Genomic DNA, 22,143 nt, shown 5'->3' on the forward strand with positions numbered 1-22,143 from the left:
GTGTCTCCTGCAAAGGTACAGGTCAGCAGTGGCCTTCTGCAGGGACAGGGGCTCTGGGTGCAGCAGATCTGGGTATAGCATAAGCCCTCTTGGAGGAGGTCACCATTAACCCTACCATAGAGCCACCAGAACTTACGCATGACTGGGGAAACAGACTCTTGGAGGGCACAGACAGGACCCAGAAGAAAGGAACAGTGACCCCAAAAGAGACTGATCCAGACTTGCCTGGGAGTGTCCAGGACTCTCCAGTGGAGGTGTGGGTTGGCAGTGGCCTGCTGCCAGGGTTGGGGGCACTGAGTGTGGCAGTGTGTGCATGGGACCTTTTGAAGGAGGTCCCCATTATGTTCATTGCCTCCACCATAGTTTTGCCTCAGGTAAAATAACAGAGAGGGAACACAGCCCCAGCCATCCACAGAAAATTGGATTAAAGATTTACTGAGCATGGCCCCGCCCATCAGAACAAGACCCAGTTTCCCCTCAGTCAGTCTCTCCTATTAGGAAGCTTCCATAAGTCTCTTATCCTTATCCATCAGAGGGCTGCTGCTGCTAAGTCACTTTAGTCATGTCCCACTCTGTGCGACCCCATAGATGGCAGCCCACCAGGCTCCCCCGTCCCTGGGATTCTCCAGGCAAGAACACTGGAGTGGGTTGCCATTTTCTTCTCCAATGCATGAAAATGAAAAGTGAAAGTGAAGTCTCCCAGTCATGTCCGACTCTTAGTGACCCCATGGACTGCAGCCTACCAGGCTCTTGGTTAAATTCGCCCATTCCAGTCCATTTTAGTTTGCTGATTCCTAGAATGTCAACGTTCACTCTTGCCATTTCCTGTTTGACCTCTTCCAATTTGCCTTGATTCATGGACCTGATTTTCCAGGTTCCTACTCAATATTGTTCTTTACAGCATCGGACCTTGCTTCCATCACCAGTCACATCCATAAATGGGTATTGTTTTTGCTTTGGCTCCATCCCTTCATTCTTTCTGGAGTTATTTCTCCACTGATCTCCAGTAGCATATTGGGCACCTACTGACCTGGGGAGTTCCTCTTTCAGTATCCTATCATTTTGTCTTTTCATACTGTTCATGGGGTTCTCCAGGCAAGAATACTGAAGTGGTTTGCCATTCCCTTCTCCAGTGGACCACATTGTGTCAGACATCTCCACCATGCCCACCCATCTTGGGTGGCCCCACAGGGCATGGCTTAGTTTCATTGAGTTAGACAAGGCTGTGGTCCTAGTGTGATTAGATTGACTAGTTTTCTGTGATTATGGTTTCAGTGTGTCTGCCCTCTTGCAACACCTACCATCTTACTTGGGTTTCTCTTACCTTGAACGTGAGGTATCTCTTCACGGCTGCTCCAGCAAAGTGCAGCCACTGCTCCTTACCTTGGATGAGGGGTGTCTCCTCACCACCACCCCTCCCGACCTTGAATGTGGATAGCTCCTCTAGGCCCTCCAGTGCCCACACAGCCACCATGAACAGTATGAAAAGGCAAAAAGATAGGACACTGAAAGAGGAACTCCCCAGGCTGGTAGGTGGCAACATAGTATGCTATAGGAGATCAGTGAAGTAACTCCAAAAAGAATAAAGAGACAGAGATAAAGCAAAAACAGCACCCATTGGTGGATATGACTGGTGATAGAAATAAAGTCCCATGCTGTAAAGAGCAATATTACATAGTAACCTGGAAGGTTAGGTCCATGAATCAAGGCAAATTGGAAGTGTTCAAACAGGAGATGGCAAGAGTGAACATCAACATTTAAGGAATCAGCAAACTAAAATGGACTGGAATGGATGAGTTTAACTCAGATGACCATTATATCTACTACTATGGGCAAGAATCCCTTAGAAGAAACGGAGTAGCCATCATAGTCAACAAAAGAGTCCAAAATGCAGTACTTGAATGCAATATCAAAAATGACAGAATGATTTCTATTCATTTCCAAGGCAAACTATTCAGTATCGCAGTAATGCAAGCCTATGCCCCAACCAGTAACACTGAAGAAGCTGAAGTTGAAAGGTTCTATGAAGACCTACAAGACCTTTTAGAACTAACAGCCACAAAAGATGTCCTTTTCATTATAGGGGACTAGAATGCAAAAGTAGGAAGTCAAGAAACACCTGGGGTAACAGGCAGATTTGGCCTTGGAATACAGACTGAAGCAGGGCAAAGGATAACAGAGTTTTGCCAAGAGAATGCACTGGTCATAGCAAACACCCTCTTCCAACAACACAAGAGAAGACTCTACACATGGACATCACCAGATGGTCAACACCAAAATCAGACTGATTATATTCTTTGCAGCCAAAGATGGAGAATCTCTATACAGTCAGCAAAAACAAGACCAGGAGCTGCTGTGGATCAGATCATGAACTCCTTATTGCCAAATTCAGACTTAAATTCAAGAAAGTAGGGAAAACCACTAGACCATTCAGGTACGACCTAAATCAAATCCCTTATGATTATACAATAGAAGTGAGAAATAGATTTAAGGAACTAGATCTGATAGATAGAGTGCCTGATGAACTATGGACGGAGGTTCGTGACATTGTACAGGAGACAGGGATCAAGACCATCCCCATGGAAAAGAAATGCAAAAAAGCAAATTGCTGTCTGGGGAGGCCTTACAAATAGCTGTGAAAAGAAGAGAAGCAAAAAGCAAAGGAGAAAAGGAAAGATATAAACATCTGAATGCAGAGTTCCAAAGAATAGCAAGGAGAGATAAGAAAGGTATCCTCGGTCATCAATGCAAAGAAATAGAGGAAAATAATATTGATACTCAATATGCCAGCAAATTTGGAAAACTCAGCAGTGGCCACAGGACTGGAAAAGGTCAGTTTTCATTCCAGTCCCAAAGAAAGGCAATGCCAAAGAACGTTCAAACTACCGCATAATTGCACTCATCTCACAGGCTAGCAAAGTAATGCCCCAAATTCTCCAAGCCAGGTTTCAACAGTACATGAACGATGACTTCCAGATGTTCAAGCTGGATTTAGAAAAGGCAGAGGGACTAGAGATCAAATTGCAACATCTGCTAGATCATTGAAAAAGCAAGAGTTCCAGGAAAACATCTACTTCTGCTTTATTGACTATGCCATAGTCTTTGACTGTGTGGATCACAACAAACTGTGGAAAATTGTTTAAGAGATGGGAATACGACACCACCTGACCTGCCTCCTGAGAAACCTGTATGCAGGTCAGGAAGCAACAGTGAGAACTGGACATGGAACAACAGACGGGTTCCAAATCGGGAAAGAAGTATATCAAGGCTGTGTATTGTCACCCTGCCCATTTAACTTCTATGCATAATATATCATGCAAAATGCTGGGCTGGATGAATCACAAGCTGGAATCAAGATGTCTGGGAGAAATATCAATAACCTCAAATATGCAGATGACACCACCCTTATGTCAAAAAGTGAAGAAGAGCTAAAGAGCCTCATGATGAAAGTGAAAGAGGAGAGTGAAAATGTTGACTTAAAACTCAACATTCAGAAAACTAAGATCATGGCATCCGGTCCCCCATTTCATGACAAATAGATGGGGAAACAGTGGAAATAGTGGCTGACTTTATTTTCTTGGACTCCAAAACCACTGCAGATGGTGATTGCAGCCATGAAATTAAAAGACACTTACTCCTTGGAAGGAAAGTTATGACCAACATAGACAGCATGTTTAAAGGCAGAGACATTACTTTGCCAACAAAGATGCGTGTAGTCAAGGCTATGGTTTTTCCAGTGGTCATGTATGGATGTGAGAGTTGGACTATAAAGAAAGCTGAGTGCTGAAGAATTGATATTTTGAACTGTGGTGTTGGAGGAGACTCTTGAGAGTCCCTTGGACATCAGAGAGATCCAATTAGTCCATCCTAAAGGAGATCAGTCCTGGGTGTTCATTGGAAGGACTGATGTTGAAGCTGAAACTCCAATACTTTGGCCACCTGATGCAAGGAGTTGACTCGTTTGAAAAGACCCTGATGCTGGGAAAGATTGAGGGCAGGAGAAGGGAACAACAGAGAATGAGATGGTTGGATGGCATCACTGACTCAATGGACATGGTTTTGGGTGGACTCCAGGAGTTGGTGATGGACAGGGAGGCCTGGCGTGCTGCAGTTCATGGGGTTGCAAAGAGTTGGACATGACTGAGTGACTGAATTGAACTGAACTGGATGACAAAAAGAAAACTCTTTAAGTGTTTTTCTCATCATTGTGGTTTTGGCACTTCGTCATTAGCTTATCTTCATTTATTTATTATTTATTTAAAGATTCTTATTTTCTGTGTGTTTTGTGCTCAATAGTGTCCAACTCTTTGCAACCCTAAGTACTGTAGCCCAGCAGGCTCTCTGTTCATGGGATTTTCCAGGCAAGAATACTAGAGTGGGTTGCCATTTCCTCTTCTAGGGAAATCTTCCCCATCCAGGAATAGAACCAGCATCTCTTGTGTCTCCTGCATTGGCAGGCATATTCTTTTCCACTGTGCCACCTGGATTTCTTATTTTATGACAAAACATATGGTTATACTTTCTGTATATGGCACCCTACTTTCCACATATACCAATGGTATTCCACTTACCTCTGTCCTTGAGCTAACGACATTATGTCTAGAATTTTTCTTGCAGGTCATCTCTAGGACAACATTTTCTTTCTATTTCCATGGTTAAAACTTCAGTCCATAGTCTAATTACCTTGACAAGTCTCTGCTGGGCTCATGCATTAAATGCCCCAAACATTTATTTACTAAAATGAAAATATGAAATTATGGAGTCTTATACAAACACACTTCTTTTGTATAATGATGACATAGCAATAATAGTAAGAGTCCTTAGAGGGCATGGAGCATAAAATGTCAGGATAGAAATTCTGACCTTTGACGTATACAGAGTTGCCTATGGAAGCCATATGAATAGATATGTTCCCAGTGATTATGGTGGCTCAGATGGTAAAGAATCTGCCTGCAGTGCAGGAGACCTAGGTTCAATATCTGGGTCATGATCTCCTGGAGAAGCGAATGGCTATGCACTCCAGTATTCTTGCGGGGAATAATCCCATGGACAGAGGAAGCTGATGGGCTACAGTCTATTGGATTGCAAAGAGTCAGACACAACTGAGTGATTGTTCACAACTAACACTTTTTTTTTAAAGTGGAAGCCATATGAATAGATATTTTTCCTAGTGATTACTGGAGCCAATATTTTTCACAGTGCAACTTTTTTTAAACTGACGGAGACTATAATTGGTTTCATCAATATAGGAAACTGCCTAGCTTCAAAACATAGTTAAAGTAACTCAGGGCACTAAAATAATATTTTTGAGGTACCCTTCTCGAGTCAGGCAATAAAACACAATGTTCAGGGCCAAGCAGAACATAATAATAATAATAATAAAAACCTCATAAGTCTTTTTATTTTTTTCTTTTAGTGTCAGAGAGGACCTCCACATGCTTTCTAGAACACTTGCAATTTGGAATTTATATTGTCTTTGGCTCCGATTTAACAGTAAACTAGTTAACCTAAATTCTAAGACACTCGTGATGGACGTGTGGCTGGTGAAAAAGACCCTCTGTTTCGTGAGTGGACTATGGTTTCTGCAGAAAGAACTGCAGTCCTCCAGACTATTTTAATGTTATGGCTTTAAATGGATAATGCTAGTGCAATTAAGTCATAGTTTGGAGTGGAAAGGACGTGGAGGAGATATTAAAACCAATGAAAACACTGCTGACCAAATTACTTTGGCTCTTTGATGGGGCAGATACATCAGATTAAAAAGTGGTGATTTGCAATACTGTACATACTACAGTCCAAGAGTTGTTGACTTTCAGATTGATGAAGCTGTAAAGAAAAACTGCCACCTATATGCTTGCTTACTTTTCAAATATGAAATACTTTAAAACTGGTCTAATTATGGACTATAGTCCTCCAATGAACATTAATAAAAGTTTGACCAAATCTAAATTATGCTTTCCACAACCTTTTTAAAGTAAAAAAAAAAAAAAAAAAACCCTCAACCAGTTATAGTAACAGGGCTGTGTAGGAGGTTTGCAAATATATGATACATTTTGACAGCTGTTTTTTACTGGAATCCTATCAAGACAATCACAAAAATATTTTGGAATGCTTAAAATGAGGGAATGCTAAATTTGTAGCTGTGCCTCAGCCACTAGAGGCCCCAGAGTGGGAAAGTGTTTTTTGGTTGCTACAGTGCTACCCATTATCGAAGTTGGCCACATTCTGTCACTCAGATTCCCCAGTAATTGATACAAAATATTCACTTATTAAATTAAAAAAAATTTTTTTTGGAATGTAACTGCTTTAGGATGTTATGTTAGTTTCTGCTGTACAATGAAGTGAATCAGCCACATGCATACACATATCCTCTCCTCCTTGGACCTACCTCCCACCCTCCCCTCATCCACTTCCCCCAGGTCAACACGGAGCACTTGTGCACAGTAAAGGAAACCATTAAAAAGGCAAAAAGACAGCCCTCAGAATGGGAAGAAATATTTGCAAACAGAGGATTAATCTCCAAAATATACAAACAGTTCATGGAACTCAACATCAAAAAAACCAAATATTCATTTTACCTTTAAAATGAATATTACCTCACTGCTCAAACTGTTTATACCATTTTTGTTAAGAATCGTGTCCTGACACAATCAATAAAATGGGCAGGTAATATATTCAGAGATTGTCCCTATGAAATGGGCTTGATGATTATAAAATAATACTCCCCAACTTGTAAATAACAAATTGCTGGAGAGGAACAGAAAGGAATAAATGAGTGTGCAGAGCTCACGCTTGACCCTCTCATTATCAGTAGTTTCATAGATAACAATGAAGTTGTTGCTATTGTTCAGTCACTCAGACATGTCTGACTCTTTGTGACCCCATGGACTACAGCACACCAGACTTCCCTGTCTTTCACTATCTCCCAGAGTTTGCTCAAACTCATGTCCATTGGTTCCACGATGCCAACCAACCATCTCATCCTTTGTCACCCCCTTCTCCTCCTGCCTTCAATTTTCCCCACCATCAGGATCTTTTCCAATGGGTTGGCTCCTTGCATCAAGTGTCCAAAGTATTGAAGTTTCAGCATCAGTCCTTCTAGTGAATATTCAGGACTGATTTGCTTTAGAATTGACTGGTTGGATCTCCTTGCTATCCAAGGGACTATCAAGAGTATTCTCCAACACCACAGCTGAAAAGCATCAATTCTCCAGCATTCAGCCTTCTTTATGGTCCAACTCTCACATCCATACATGACTGCTGGAAAAACCGTAGATGACTAGATAGACTTTTGTTGGCAAAGTAATGTCTCTGCTTTTTAATACACTATCTAGATTTTTCGTAGCTTTTCTTCCAAGGAGCAAGCATCTTTTAATTTCATAACTGCAGTCACCATCTGCAGTGATTTTGGAGCCCAAGAAAATAGTCTCTCACTGTTTCCATTGTTTCCTCATCTATTTGCCATGAAGTGATGGGACCAGATGCCATGATTTTTGTTTTTTGAATGTTGAATCTTAAGTCAGTTTTTTCAGTCCCTTGTTTCACCTTCATCAAAAGGCTCTTTAGTTATCCTTTGCTTTCTGCCATAAGGGTGGTTTCATATGCATATCTGAGGTTATTAATAATTCTGCCAATAAAGTACTACTTCCTGATTTCTGTTCTATGATCTATCCATGTGTGCGTGCTGTCACTTCAGCCACGTCCAACTCTTTGGACCCTATAGTCTATACCCGCCAGTCTCCTCTGTCCATGGAATTTCCCAGGCCAGAATACTGGAGTGGGTTGCCATTTCCTTCTCCAGGGGATCTTCCCAACCCAGGGATCAAACCTGTGTTTCTTCCATTGGCAGGATGATTCTTTAGCACTGAGCCACCAAGTAAGCAAGGTACTCTAGTAATATTCTCTTTCATGATCTTGTTATGTTTTGGAGCTCTTTCAGGAATTGGAGTATCTTTGCTTTTCTCTTCTTTGACAGATTCTTTATTTTCTGAAGACTTTGGCTTTTTTTCCGAAGACTTTGGCTTTTTTCCTTTGGTGCACTTCTATAGTTGATCCTTCTGCTTCAGCCATCATCCACCCTGGAGGTTCCCGCCTCCACATTGGTTTGGTTTTCCCCCATGCTGTGTTTTGTTATTGTTGTGTGTATGTGTATATATGTTTTATTTAGAAGAAAGCTAACTTGAACTTTAGTTAAAATCACTTTTTCCTGTCCTTCCACCCCTCTTCCTTCCTCTGTTTACTCCATCTCAGTCGCCTTTGCTTTTGTGTATCCAGCCTAGCTGGGTTCCTGAGCTGCAACTATCTGGAAGCACCTGAGTCTCAGGACTCCCTTCTTACAGTTCTCTCCTTCTCTGCCATCACTGGACAGCAAAGTGTCTGCCTCACACTGTCTAAGAACATCCTGAGGAAGCTCTAGAAAACTAACAGTAGCCAACAAGAAACCCAAATTTTGCATCAATTCCAGGTCCTTTCACAGTGGGTCCCTTAAGTTATTTGCTCCAGCCCTTATATCAAGCAGCATATGAGACAAGACCTGCAATATTTAAGGCATACACACAGACTCTAATTAATTCCACTTTATCTATTCTCATCCCCTGTCTCTTACTTTCAATTTCCACCGGTGACATTCCCTCTCTGCTTGTGTTAATGTTGTCCATTCTGCCTGGAAAAAAACATTTACAAATCCTCCCCACACCTCCAGTGTCAGTTCCTCCAGGAAGCCTTCTCCCAAATCTTAGTTAACCTGTGTGTTTCTTTTTTAAAATTTATTTTATTGAAGTATAGCTGATTTAAAATATTGTGTTAATTTCTGTTGTACTTCAGATACACATCCTTTTTCATATTCTTTTCCATAATATTTTACCACCAGATATTGAATATAGTTCCCTGTGCCATACAGTAGGACATTGTTGTTAATCCATCCTAGGTACAACAGTTTGCATCTGATGATCCCAAACTCCTAGTCCATCCCTTCCCTACCTCCTATCCTGACAACCACAAGTGTTGTCTCTACATCTGTGAGTCTGCTTCTGTTTCATAGATAAGTTCATTTGTGCCACATTTTAGATTTCACATATAAGTGACACCATATGGTATTTGCCTCTCTATCTGACTTGCTTCACTTAGTATGATAATCTCTAGGTCCATTCATGTTGCTGAGAATGGCATTGCTTTGTTCTCTTTTAATGACTGAGTAATACTCCATTTGTGTGTGTGTGTGTGTGCGTGTGTGTGGGTATATACACACATATATATACACACCACGTCTTTTCATTCATTCATCCATTAATGGGACATTTATGTTGTTTATATATCTTAGCTATTGTGAAAATAGTGCTTCTGTGAACATTGGGGTAACTGTATCTTTTGAATCATAGTTTTGTCTGGATATTTGATGCCAAAGAGTGGGAATTCTGAATCATATGATTATAACTCTTATTTTTTAGTTTTAAAGGAAATGCCATCTGTTCTCCATACTGGCTGTACCAACCTTTTCTCTCCTGTGTGTTTCTTTGTAATCCCTGTGTGTTTAGGCCCTCAAACTTCAGTGTGCACTGCAACAACCTAGAGGACTTGTTGCAGTATAGATTCCTGAGCTTCTGTTTCAGTGGATCTGAAATGCAGCCTGGGATTTTGAATGTCTAACTAGTCTCTAGGGGAAGTTGGTGCTGGTAATGTAGGGATACACTCAAGACTTACTGTTCCAAGTTCTAATCAAACATGGAAAAATTATAAGACTATGTAAAATTTCCCAAAGTCAACTGTGAACCCTTTGAAGGCAAAGTACTTGGACTGAAAGCCATGGATGCAGAGCCCATGAATGTGGAGGGCCTATTGTACAATGACATTCTATATCAGGGACTTGAGCACCCAGGGAGTTTGGTGTCTGAGGGCGTCCTGAACCCAATCATCCTGTGGATGCTGAAGGACAACAATCCAGTTGTCTTTTCAGTACTTGAGCATGATGCCTGACACTCAGTAAGCAATTAATGAAAAGTGAAGAAAGTGAAAGTGTTAGTCAGTCATGTCTGTCTCTTTGCAATCCCTTAGACTGTAGCCCACCAGGTTCCTCTGTCCATGGAATTCTCCAGGCAAGAATACTGGTGTGGGTTTCCATTCCCTTCTCCAGGGCATCTTCCTAGCCTGGAGATTCAGCCTGGGTCTCCCACACTGTAGGCAGATTCTTTACCATCTGAGCCACCAAGGAAGCCCATCAATGATGCCAACAAATAAAAGATTATAGAATTGGGAGGCAGGCTGAAATGCATTTTGTTGTACCAATAACTAGCTAAACTAGCTGTTCAGGAACTTGGGTATCTAACTTTAGCTGTCAAGTCTTCAGTTTCCTCATCTATACTTAAGGATTAAAAACTAATACACACCTTATCTACTTATTTTATTAAATTAAATTATTGACATATATTGGGCTCCCCAGGTGGTGTTGGTGGTAAAGAACCTGCCTGCAAACGCAGGAGATGTAAGAGATGTGGGTTCAATCCCTGGGTCATTAAGATCCCCTGGTGGGGGGCGGGGGGCATGGCAACCCACTCCAGTATTCTTGCCTGGAGAAGCCCATGGACAGAGTAGCCTGGCAGGCTATAGTCCATAAGGTCTCAAAGAGTTGGACTCTACTGAAGCGACTTAGCATGCATGCGTGCATTGACACATTACACATATAAATATGTTTGATATAATCCTCTCTACTGGGTTTGTGTGTGTATAATGATAAGCTCACTGTTAGTGCATCTTAAGTACTTAATAAGTGGTTTCTTATTAGAATTATGAATAAACTTGGTTGAAAATTCCTTCTTCTGGCTACTAACCACATTAACTGCACAACTTGTACTGGTCAGCTTCTATGGAGGCATGGGACTGGGCAGTGGAAGCAAGAGGAAGAACAAAGTTATTCTATACAGAACTGGAGGACACATGGTAGGTCTCTGAAACATGATTTGCTGTGGTAACTGGAAAGTCCTTGTTTATTAAAAGTGGTTTAGGGTTAAACAATATGTTCTTGAATTTTCAAAGCTTTGGTTTTCATTGGAATGGATAAGTCTTTAAATTAAATGTGGTTAACTTAACATAAACATCTAATACTTTCTTCATCTCCTATATCTGCTCTCCTTGGAATGCCGCCAGGTCACTTGAGAGTTGCTGAAATACAGTTCTTGAGTAATGATTAACATATAGCGTGAGGTTAGTTTTCCATCTGGAGATTTTACATGTGTGTACACTTAAACCTTGAGGGATTCTGACTAAGAGACAATCTGAGATTCTAGGAAGTATAGGTGAATAGCTATTATCTGATTGAAATATACAACTGTCTTCTTCTAACCTGTGTTGGGCAGGAAAAAAGGTGCTTCAATCTGTCAGGCCTTAGAGATGTCACTGAAGCTATTCTCACCATCCAAATCCTGAAAACTGAGAAGTATCTTGCTCCTATGTTGGAGTGATTTAAATGCCAAACTGATTTCTTAGTATACTTAGGTTGGAGCCACGGGGGGTGGTTAGGAGGAAAGCAGAATGAATTTTAGGAAAGGACAGTTGATTCCAGTTAGAACCTAATCTACTCTTACTTTAAGTCGTCTTACTGATAGAAAGTTACCTGATATAGAATTATTAGATGATGAGTTTGTTAAAATTCTGCTAAATCATTCTGTCCTAAACATCCTTATAAATCAATGCTCAATTACTTCCACCGTCTGCAAATGAAAAACCAAACATTACTAAGTGTGTACTGTATTTAAGCTCTTGGACATGAGTTTATTCTTTACATGGCTGATGTTTATCACTGACCTAGAGATGAGAAAATAGAAGCTCTGAATAAGAGATACTGCTCCGTGATGACCTAGGGAGGGGGAGGAGGGGTGGGTGGGAGGGAGGCTCAAAAGGGAGGGGATATATGTGTACATATAGCTGATTCACTTTGTTGTATAGCAGAAACTAACATAACATTATAAAGAAATTATACTCCAATAAAGAAAAGAGAGAGAGACAGAGATTTGCCCAAGAAAATAACACCTAGTAAGCAGACCTGGGACCAGTTCCTGATTGCAAGTCTAGAATTTAATACATTTCAACTAAATCCTCCTTATCAAGAATGAAAATCTATTCCCCTGTTCACATATTTTAAAATTGCATTAACTGTCTCTGTATGTTAGCTCTTCAATTATTTTACTGATTATAGACCACTCACTTAAAAGTTAACTTGCTTTTGAAAAACTGAAATTGTGCCTTCTACCCTTACATATTCAACTTGTCATGACTAGGTAAAGGTAGGTACTAATATTTTTAGTCACTCAGCCATGTCCGTGTCTGACTCTTTGTGGCCCCATAGATTGTAATCCACCAAGTTCCTCTCTCCATGCAATTTTCCAGGCAAGAATACTGGAGCAGGTTGTAATTTCCTATTCCAGGGAAACTTCCAGACCCAGAGACCAAAACTGCAGCTCTCGCATCTCCTGCATCGGCAGGTGGATTCTTTGCCACTAATGCCACATGAGAAGCCCAGGTGCTAATGTGCACGCATGCATACTAAGTTACTTCAGTCATATCTGACTCTTTGCGACTGCAGCCCACCAGGCTCCTTTGTCCATGGGATGTACCAGGCAAGAATACTGGAGTGGGTTGGATGCTCTCTTATAGGTGATCTTCCTGACTCTGGGGTTGAGCCCAAGTCTCCTGCAGCGCCTGCGTCGCAGGTGGATTCTTTACCACTGAGCCACTGGGGAAGCCCGGGTACTAATATACTAGTATTTTATTTCCTTAGTATAAATCAGTAGGAGACTTGCTCAGGATTATCCAACAAATAATTCAGAGTCTATATCACTAAATACTCTCCCCACATATCCATTTTTTTGCATTTCCTTGCAGATTCCTGTTCTTTATTGCATAAAGTAAGATCATGTGTTATTTTTATTGAAGCTATTTAAGAGTTTGAAAACCACCAGTTTCCATTAGATGCAGAGATTTCCTTGAAATATGAATTTACCTGTGGCCAAAGAGTGTTCTCCACTGTTTTCTAGTTCACACCACCGCTTTGCACACAGATTTGTCTTAATTGTCACAATGTGATTTTCTTTTTCATAGACAGTGGAACTCATCTTGAACCACCATCAGCACATGAGTGTGTGCAGGCTAAGTTGCTTTAGTCGTGTCTGACCGTTTGTGACCCTATGGACTGCAGCCCACCAGGTTCCATACACATGATAAACTAGATTTCCCTGTTAAAGCTATCACAACCATCAGATATGAACAAAGAACATTTAATTAAGGATGAAATTAGTGATGGCAATGAGATTAGCAAAGGAAATGGCAACCCACTCCAGTATTCTTGCCTGGAAAATTCCATGGACAGAGGAGTCTGGCAGGCTACAGTCCATGAGGTTACAGAGTCGAACATGACTGAGAGACTGAGCATGCATGAGATTAGTAATATTTCACCTAAAATCCTAAATAGCAAAAATGGTTCTCATGCTAAAATTCTAGTGGAACACTTATATTTGAATACATCTTAAACCATGAATTATGTAAGTGAGGCTTTGCAATTTCTAATTGTATAATGCCAAACATACATGCCTCCTCCCTCGGCGCGGGGGAGCGCGCAGGGGAAAAACAAATCTCTTACATTTTCAATAACTAGGTCTTAACTGCCTAAAAAAATGAACAAAGTCTGAAGTTGAATTTTCTAATGTTGCAATTTTTGCTATTATTTTAGAGAAAGGAAATATGTTACTTAGCAAGTCTCCTTTTGTTTCATGAATATAAAAGATTCCCTGTTATACATGAGGAATTTAGAAGGAAAAAAAAACTGTTTAAATATGCCAACTTTAAATGTCAGACAGGCTGGATTTGATTCCTAACTCTATTGTCTCCTAACTGTGTGAACTTGGACAAATATTTAACCTCGTTGATTCTTAGTCACGGGGATATCCATGGAGATAATGATACCTACTTTTAAGAGCAGTAGTGAAGATTAAATGAGATAATCCACAGAAAATATTTAGTTCCATTCTTGCACATAGCAAGGCTTTAAAATGTCTTAGTAGTTACAGCAATTACTGAGATATCGTACATGCTTTGATAAGTTAAAAATAAACCCTCCACGCACATTAGAACCTAACTTTGAAATCAGGGAATGAATACGTTATTGATGAAGACAAAGTAAAATAATACATGCTTTACTGCACCTTTGCAAACCCTTGAATACATGCAAGCTGACTTTAGAAAGAAAATAAGTGTGGGGGTAATTGCCAGTGACTAGAAATTTCAGAGTTAAGTCATATTGTTGCCTACATACATGATGCATATAAGCTATAGAAGCTCACCAAAAAAGGAAATTGAGACCATATTCCCCCTCAGAATGAAATATTGATAGATATATGTTTAAAATGCATAAAATCTTGATTATCCACATGTTCTTAAAAGAATGGCAGATGACATTAAAGAGCAGGATTATCAAATATAAACAACTTTGACCAAGAGCTACTAAACAGAAAGCACACCAAATCTTTTGAAACTCATTACTTGAAGTCACAATAAATTTTATCTGAAAATTTCCATAGTGTAGTTATCAGATTACTATATGTAATTTTATGTATGTGACTTTAAATTTTTATCAGGCAATAATTTTCTAATGTGGCCATCTACTACTTGTGAATATTAAAATTAATATTTATTTTAAATTAAATTAAAAAATGGAGCCTCAGTGGCACTGAGTTGGTTCTTCAGTAACAAAAAAAATGGGACTATGATCTCTGTTTCACTCTACTGACTTACTAAAGCTTTTGTAGGCAACTGGCAGAACTATGGACTTCCTCAGTGGCTCAGTGATAAAGAATCCACCTGCATGCAGGAGACTCAGGAGATGTGGGTTCCATCCCTGGGTCAGGCAGATCTCTTGGAGGAGGAAATGACAACCCACCCCAGTATTCTTGCCTGGAAAGTCCAATGGACAGAGAAGCCTGGTGGGCTACAATCCACTTGGTCTCAAAGAATCAGACACAAGTGAAGCAAACAGAGCATGCTCATATGAGCCTGGTAGAACTATACAGCAAAATTATATCTGGGTTGATTTCGTTCCATACAAAAGTTGAGTTTTCTGACTGAGTTGCAGTGGGATTTAGTATTCTTTTGGGTTAAATTCCTAAACTATCACTAGATGAGTGAGTACAAAAATGCATCCTAGTGATTGTGAATTAAACAACATTTAGAGAAGGTAGAAGTGAATTAGAAATCTAGAAATTCTGGGTAAATTGTAGTGCTGGTATTTGATGCTGTCATTATAGTGATTATGAATTTTAAGCGTAATGTCATTGATTTAATCATGAAAATGTTATTTTATTTGGTGGCTATAGGTTTGAGACAGTATTGTTAGACAACTAGTCAAAGGTTAAGTTAACCACACTTGGAATTTCTTTTCTTTATATCCCTACATAAACAAAATCAGTATTTTGAAATGCTTGTTCAGATAGGTTTTCTACATTTATTCTTTCCATAACCCAGTTTGTGTAGGCAATTTGAATTTTGCAAGATCAACATATATCCATGTACAACTCTTAGGTCTAACTGAAAATTTTGTCACCCAATATTTTGGGTGTATTTAGCTCTTGACTCAAAGGGAGATTCTGAGCTAGCTCTTCCCATAATGTTTATCTAAAAGTAGGGATATAACAGGACTTCTCTGGTGGCTCAGTGGTAAAGAATTCACCTGCCAGTTCAGGAGACATGGGTTTGATCCTTGGGTCAGGAAGATCCCCTAGAGAAGGAAATGGCTACCCACTACAGTATTCTTGCCTGGGAAATCCCATGGACAGTGAAGTCTGCCAGGTTAAAACCCATGGGGTCGCAGAGTCTGACATGATTTATTGACTAAAATCAACAAGGGATCTAATGATATCCAGTTTGTTTATTTTCTGACCATGTAATTTCGGGACACCTATTTCTTATGCAACAACAAAGACAATGAATTTTGAGATTTGAAAAGCACTTTCTTTATGCTATTAAATGATTACTTTTTGAAAAAATGGTTTTGAGACTTTTTTACCTATGATAGTTATTCCTCCCCCACAAAAATTTATGAAATAAAACTCATGAATACCAATACAAATGTTGAAGTGTACCAATTTTTTAATCAATAAAGTGAGCATCTTTTATGACTTGAAAAAATTTAATCAAGTCTTCTATTGAGTGAAATTCAAGTAAAGAGGAAAAAAATGCACTGTTGGTCATTACCTAAAAAAGTGATTGACAAGAAGTTGACAGGCTGTTCATTAAATTTATATACATACAAGAGAATAAAGGCTGCATTTTAAAGCGTATGTTCCAAATCAGTTTTGTGAATTATTAACTCAGAATCTTGCCTTTTCCAAGTTAACAGAGAAATCATGAAGTGGTATCAATCATGCTCCACTTATCACTGGTGGGTTGTTTTCAGATTCTTCTCAAGTTCTGTAGAGTTATAGCATCAACTGGGAAGAAGGACAAAAGAGAGCAAGTTAGTTGTCCACAAAATTGAAACAGGCAAAACTTTGTGCATAAAAAGATGCCTCTAACTCTCACAAGAATGGATTAAGTAAAATCTCAAAACCATTCTTCCCAAAGCACTCTTTGTGTTCTCACATTCAAGCTCCTGTGACATTCAGTAGAAATGCAGTCCTTATGTTTCTGATTCATTTTCAACTAATTCAGCACAACAATGTTTTGCAAGCACTTTTTGATGTCAGAGAAACATGTTGTGTCTCTCTATGAAGCCTTTTTTTTTGCTGAAGCAGGAAGTCACAAATTAACCTAAAGAACAAAGCACTGTATTTTTCAAAATGATTTAAATATTCAAAATGAATTAGCCTAAGACTTTTCAAAACAAGATTGTTTTATTCATCTTATTAATTAAAGAATTTTAAAACATTTTTGTCTCCAACACCTTGTTTATTTAACAAGTGAACACTAGATGCTAGGATTGTAGAAATGGAAAGAGGGAGTAAATAACTAATTTTAAATGAATTTTGAATGCAATGGGACAGAGGTTCTAAAACACAAGCGTATCTCTTTTGAGGCCTGGCTTTGCTCAAGAAATGTGTTTTTAGAAGTGGGTGAGTGCTTTGAGTTGTGGTATATATAACTGTGGTATTGTTTATTTTCCATTTCTTATTCTCATTCTATCATATTTCATTTTATAAGAATAATAGAATTATGGGTTCTCAAACACATGCAAGGAGATCAAACCAGTCAACCCTAAAGGAAATCAATCTTGAATATTCATTGGAAGGCCTGATGCCCAAGTGGAAGCTCCAATACTTTGCGCACTTCATGTGAAGAGTCAACTCATTGGAAAAGATCTTGATGCTGGGAAAAATTAAAGGCAAGAGGAGAAGGGGATGACAGAGGATGAGATGGTTGGATGGCATCACCAATTCAATGGATATGAACTTGAGCTTACTCTGCAGATTTTTCTTCATTTCTTTTGTGGTACATGTATACAGTGGAAGTGAGAAATAGACTTAAGGGACTAGAGCTGATAGACAGAGTGCCTGATGAACTATGGATGGAGGTTCGTGACACTGTACAGGAGACAGGGATCAAGACCATTCCTAAGAAAAAGAAATGCAAAAAAGCAAAATGGCTGTCTGGGGAGGCCTTACAAATAGCTGTGAAAAGAAGAGAAGTAAAAAGCAAAGGAGAAAAGGAAAGATATAAACATCTGAATGCAGGGTTCCAAAGAATAGCAAGAACAGATAAGAAAGCCTTCCTCAGTGATCAATGCAAAGAAATAGAGGAAAACAACAGAATGGGAAAGACTAGAGATCTCTTCAAGAAAACTAGAGATACCAAGGGAACATTTCATGCAATGATGGCCTCAATAAAGGACAGAAATGGTATGGACCTAACAGAAGCAGAAGGTGTTAAGAAGAGGTGGCAAGAATACACAGAAGAACTGTACAAAAAAGATCTTCATAACCAAGATAATCACGATGGTGTGATCACTCACCTAGAGCCAGACATCCTGGAATGTGAAGCCAAGTGGGCCTTAGGAAGTAGTACTACGAACAAAGCTAGTGGAGGTGATGGAATTCCAGTTGAGCTATTTCATATCCTGAATGATGATGCTGTGAAATTGCTGCATTTAATATGCCAGCAAATTTGGAAAACTCAGCAGTGGCCACAGGACTGGAAAAGGTCAGTTTTCATTCCAATCCCAAAGAAAGGCAATGCCAAAGAATGCTCAAACTACCACACAATTGTACTCATCTCACACACTAGTAAAGTAATGCTCAAAATTCTCCAAGCCAGGCTTCAGCAATACATGAATCGTGAACTTCCAGATGTTCAAGCTGGTTTTAGAAAAGGCAGAGGAACCAGAGATCAAATTGCCAACATCCACTGGATCATGGAAAAAGCAAGAGAGTTCCAGAAAAACATCTATTTCTGCTTTAATGACTATGCCAAAGCCTTTGACTATGTGGATCACAATAAACTGGAAAATTCTGAGAGAGATGAGAATACCAGACCACCTGACCTGCCTCTTGAGAAACCTGTATGCAGGGCAGGAAGCAACAGTTAGAACTGGACATGGAACAACAGACTGGTTCCAAATAGGGAAAGGAGTATGTTAAAGCTGTATATTGTCACCCTGCTTATTGAACTTATATGCAGAGTACATCATGAGAAATTCTGGGCTGGAGAAAGCACAAGCAGGAATCAAGATTGCCGGAAGAAATATCAATAACCTCAGATATGAAGATGACACCACCCTTATGCCAGAAAGTGAAGAGGAACTAAGGAGCCTCTTGATGAAAGTGAAAGAGGAGAGTGAAAAGGTTGGCTTAAAGGTCAACATTCAGAAAACTAAGATCATGGCATCTGGTCCCATCATTTCATGGCAAATAGATGGGGAAACAGTGGAAACAGTGGCTGACTTTATTTTTCTGGGCTCCAAAATCACTGCAGATGGTGACTGCAGCCATGAAATTAAAAGACGCTTACTCCTTGGAAGGAAAGTTATGACCAACCTAGACAGCATATTCAAAAGCAGAGACATTACTTTGTCAACAAAGGTCCATCTAGTCAAGGCTATGGTTTTTCCAGTGGTCATGTATGGATGTGAGAGTTGGACTGTGAAGAAAGCTGAGCGCCGAAGAACTGATGCTTTTGAACTGTGGTCTTGGAGAAGACTCTTGAGAGTCCCTTAGACTGCAAGGAGATCCAACCAGTCAATCCTAAAGGAAATCCATCCTGAATATTCATTGGAAGCACTGATGCTGAAGCTGAAACTCCAATACTTTGGCCACTTGATGCAAAGAACCAACTCTTTGGAAAAGACCCTGATGCTGGGAAAGATTGAAAGCAGGAGGAGAAAGGGACGACAGAGGATGAGATGGTTGGATGGAATCATCGACTTGATGGACATGAGTTTGGACAAGCTCCGGGAGTTGGTGATGGACAGGGAAGCCTGGCGTGCTGCAGTCTGGGGTCACAAAGAGTTGGACACAATTGAGTGGCTGAACTGCACTGAAAAAAGAATGAAATTGTGTCATTTTCAGAGACATGGATGGATCGAGAGACTGTCGTACAGAGTGAAGTAAGTCAGCAAAAGGGTACAGAGTGAAGTAAGTCAGCAAAAGGAAAAAACAAATATGGTATATGGACTCATATATGTGGAATCAAGAAAAATGATATAGATGATCTTATTTTCAAAGCAGAAATAGAGCCACAAATGTGGAAAACAAATATATGGACCCTTATGGGCAAAAAGCAGGGGTGGGATGGATTGGGAGGTTGGGACTGACATATATACACTACTTACTATGTATATATTGGGAATTGCCAGGTGGCTGGGTGGTAAAGAATTCGCATGTCAGTGAAGGAGTCACAGAAGGTGGGGGCTCAATCCCTGGGTCAGGAAGATTCCCTGGAGGAGTAAATGGCGCCCCACTCCAGTATTCTTGCTGGTATAATCCCATGGAGAGGGGAGCCTGGCGGGCTGCAGTCCATGGAGTCACAGTCGGACATGACTTGAGTTACTTAGCACACACACAGGTATACATTGATAACTAATGAGAGCTTACCATGTAATACAGGGAACTCTATACACTCAGTGCTCTGTGGAGACCTAAATGGGAAAGAAATTCAAAAAAGAGGGTATATATGTATCAGTTCAGTTCAGTTCAGTCACTCAGTCATGTCCGACTCTTTGTGACCCCATGAATTGCAGCACGCCAGGCCTCCCTGTCCATCACCTCTCGGAGCTCACTCAAACTCACATCCATCGAATCGGTGATGCCATCCAGCCATCTCATCCTATGTCGTCCCCTTCTCCTCCTGCCCCCAAGCCCTCCCAGCATCAAAGTCTTTTCCAATGGAAAAGGTGGCCAAAGTACTGGAGTTTCCAACTTTAGCATCATTCCCTCCAAAGAAATCCCAGGGCTGATGTCTTTCAGAATGGACTGGTTGGATCTCCTTGCAGTCCAAGGGACTCTCAAGAGTCTTCTCCAACACCACAGTTCAAAAGCATCAATTCTTCAGCACTCAGGTTTCTTCACAGTCCACCTCTCACATCCATACACGACCACTGGAAAAACCATAGCCTTGACTAGACGGACCTTAGTCGGCAAAGTAATGTCTTTGCTTTTCAATATATGTATACCTATGGCTTATTCACTTTATGAATACATACATCTCCTCTGTACAGCAGAAACTGACACAGCAGTGTAAAGCAACTATATTCCAATAAAATATATTTTTTTAATGTATTGGTTGACTGTCTTCTTATCCTAAGTATTTTATGCTTGACTCTGTGCAACATAATGTATGGGTTAAGAGCAGTGATTCTGGAGTCTGTCTTTGGTGTAAATCCTGTCTCTAACACTTACCAGTAATGAGTCTTTGGACAAGTTACTTAAACTCTCTGTGCTTTACTTTTCCCTTCTGTAATACTGAAGGTTAGTGGAGTTAATAAATGTAAAGCCTTTACAGTAGTGCTTAGCATACTCTTTAATTTTATGAGTGTCAGCTATAATGTCTTGAACATTGATCATTTATGTATAAATTGTGAGGCAATAACACTCTTATAACCAAAATATTCAATTAACTAGAGTACTCATAGCTTGGCTAGATAAATGAGAGTTTGCTGATCTGTTTTTTACCTGTATATCTAACAGCAGATTCATTACAAATATTAGGAAAAATACCTTTAAGTGGCATTGCTAATCAATTTGTGAGCCTAATGGAGGCATATATATTGTCAGTATATTAGCAAATATGACTGAACTTAAGAAAGGTTACTTTGTTCTTATCCATATAGTTACAGACTTCTGTTGTAGTCTGTGAAATTTTCATTAAGATACTACATAAATTTAAACATTTAACTATTTATTAATTTCATTCTTCTCCCCTGTTTCAACAATATTTCTATTGATTTGCTATTATTACATGTGCTCCTTATCTCCTTTATTTATATAATTGGTCTCTAGACATTTTCAAGGAACAATACTATTTTAGAGTATTATTATATTCCAGATAACCTTGAAAAACTGAAAACAGTCAAACTCACAGAAAATATGATGTAAAGAAATGAGAGCTGCCTTGTTTGAGAATTTACTATCTTATCACTTAATCTTTCCAGTCATCCCATTATGATCATTTCCATTTTATAGAGACAAGAAACTAAAATACAGAGCAGCTAAACTTTACATTGGCATTATTAAAATTTTTCATTTTGAGAGCACAAACAGAAATTTCAGGGTGCAATATGTAGGTTTTATATATTAAAGACATCTTAAGAATGGGATCCATTATAGGTGATATTAAGAGACAGAAAAATTACATTTACATGTCTTCACTATGCTCCTTGTAACTCTTACCAGAGTGCAGTTTTGGTCACCACACATTTTAAAAAAGAAAAAAACCACAAACCTTCAGAGGAAAAGTGATATAAATAAGGTCTTTCCACTGAATTATAATGCTTCATAAAAGCAAGGACTAAATATCTTTAATGCATAAAATAAATAATTTTAAAGTAAAGCAGAATTACTTTTAGGAAATAATCTTTGAATACCTATTCAGTGGATAGTAATGTGCTAAAATCTATGAGAATACAGACAAATATAATAATCTCTGCACTCAAGAATTCCATAACATTCTTGGGGA

The 22,143-nt window shown here is 39.4% G+C and overlaps 1 protein-coding gene across 1 annotated transcript in view; it reads left to right on the plus strand.

Annotated features, from left to right (window-relative positions):
- Positions 1-22,143, plus strand: part of CFAP299 (cilia and flagella associated protein 299) — a 700,195-nt gene that overhangs the window by 494,632 nt on the left and 183,420 nt on the right. The gene's annotated exons all lie outside the window — the stretch shown is intronic.

The sequence above is a fragment of the Oryx dammah genome, unplaced genomic scaffold, assembly GCF_014754425.2.
Source record: "Oryx dammah isolate SB20612 unplaced genomic scaffold, SCBI_Odam_1.1 HiC_scaffold_3, whole genome shotgun sequence".
Taxonomy (NCBI): Eukaryota; Metazoa; Chordata; class Mammalia; order Artiodactyla; family Bovidae; genus Oryx; species Oryx dammah.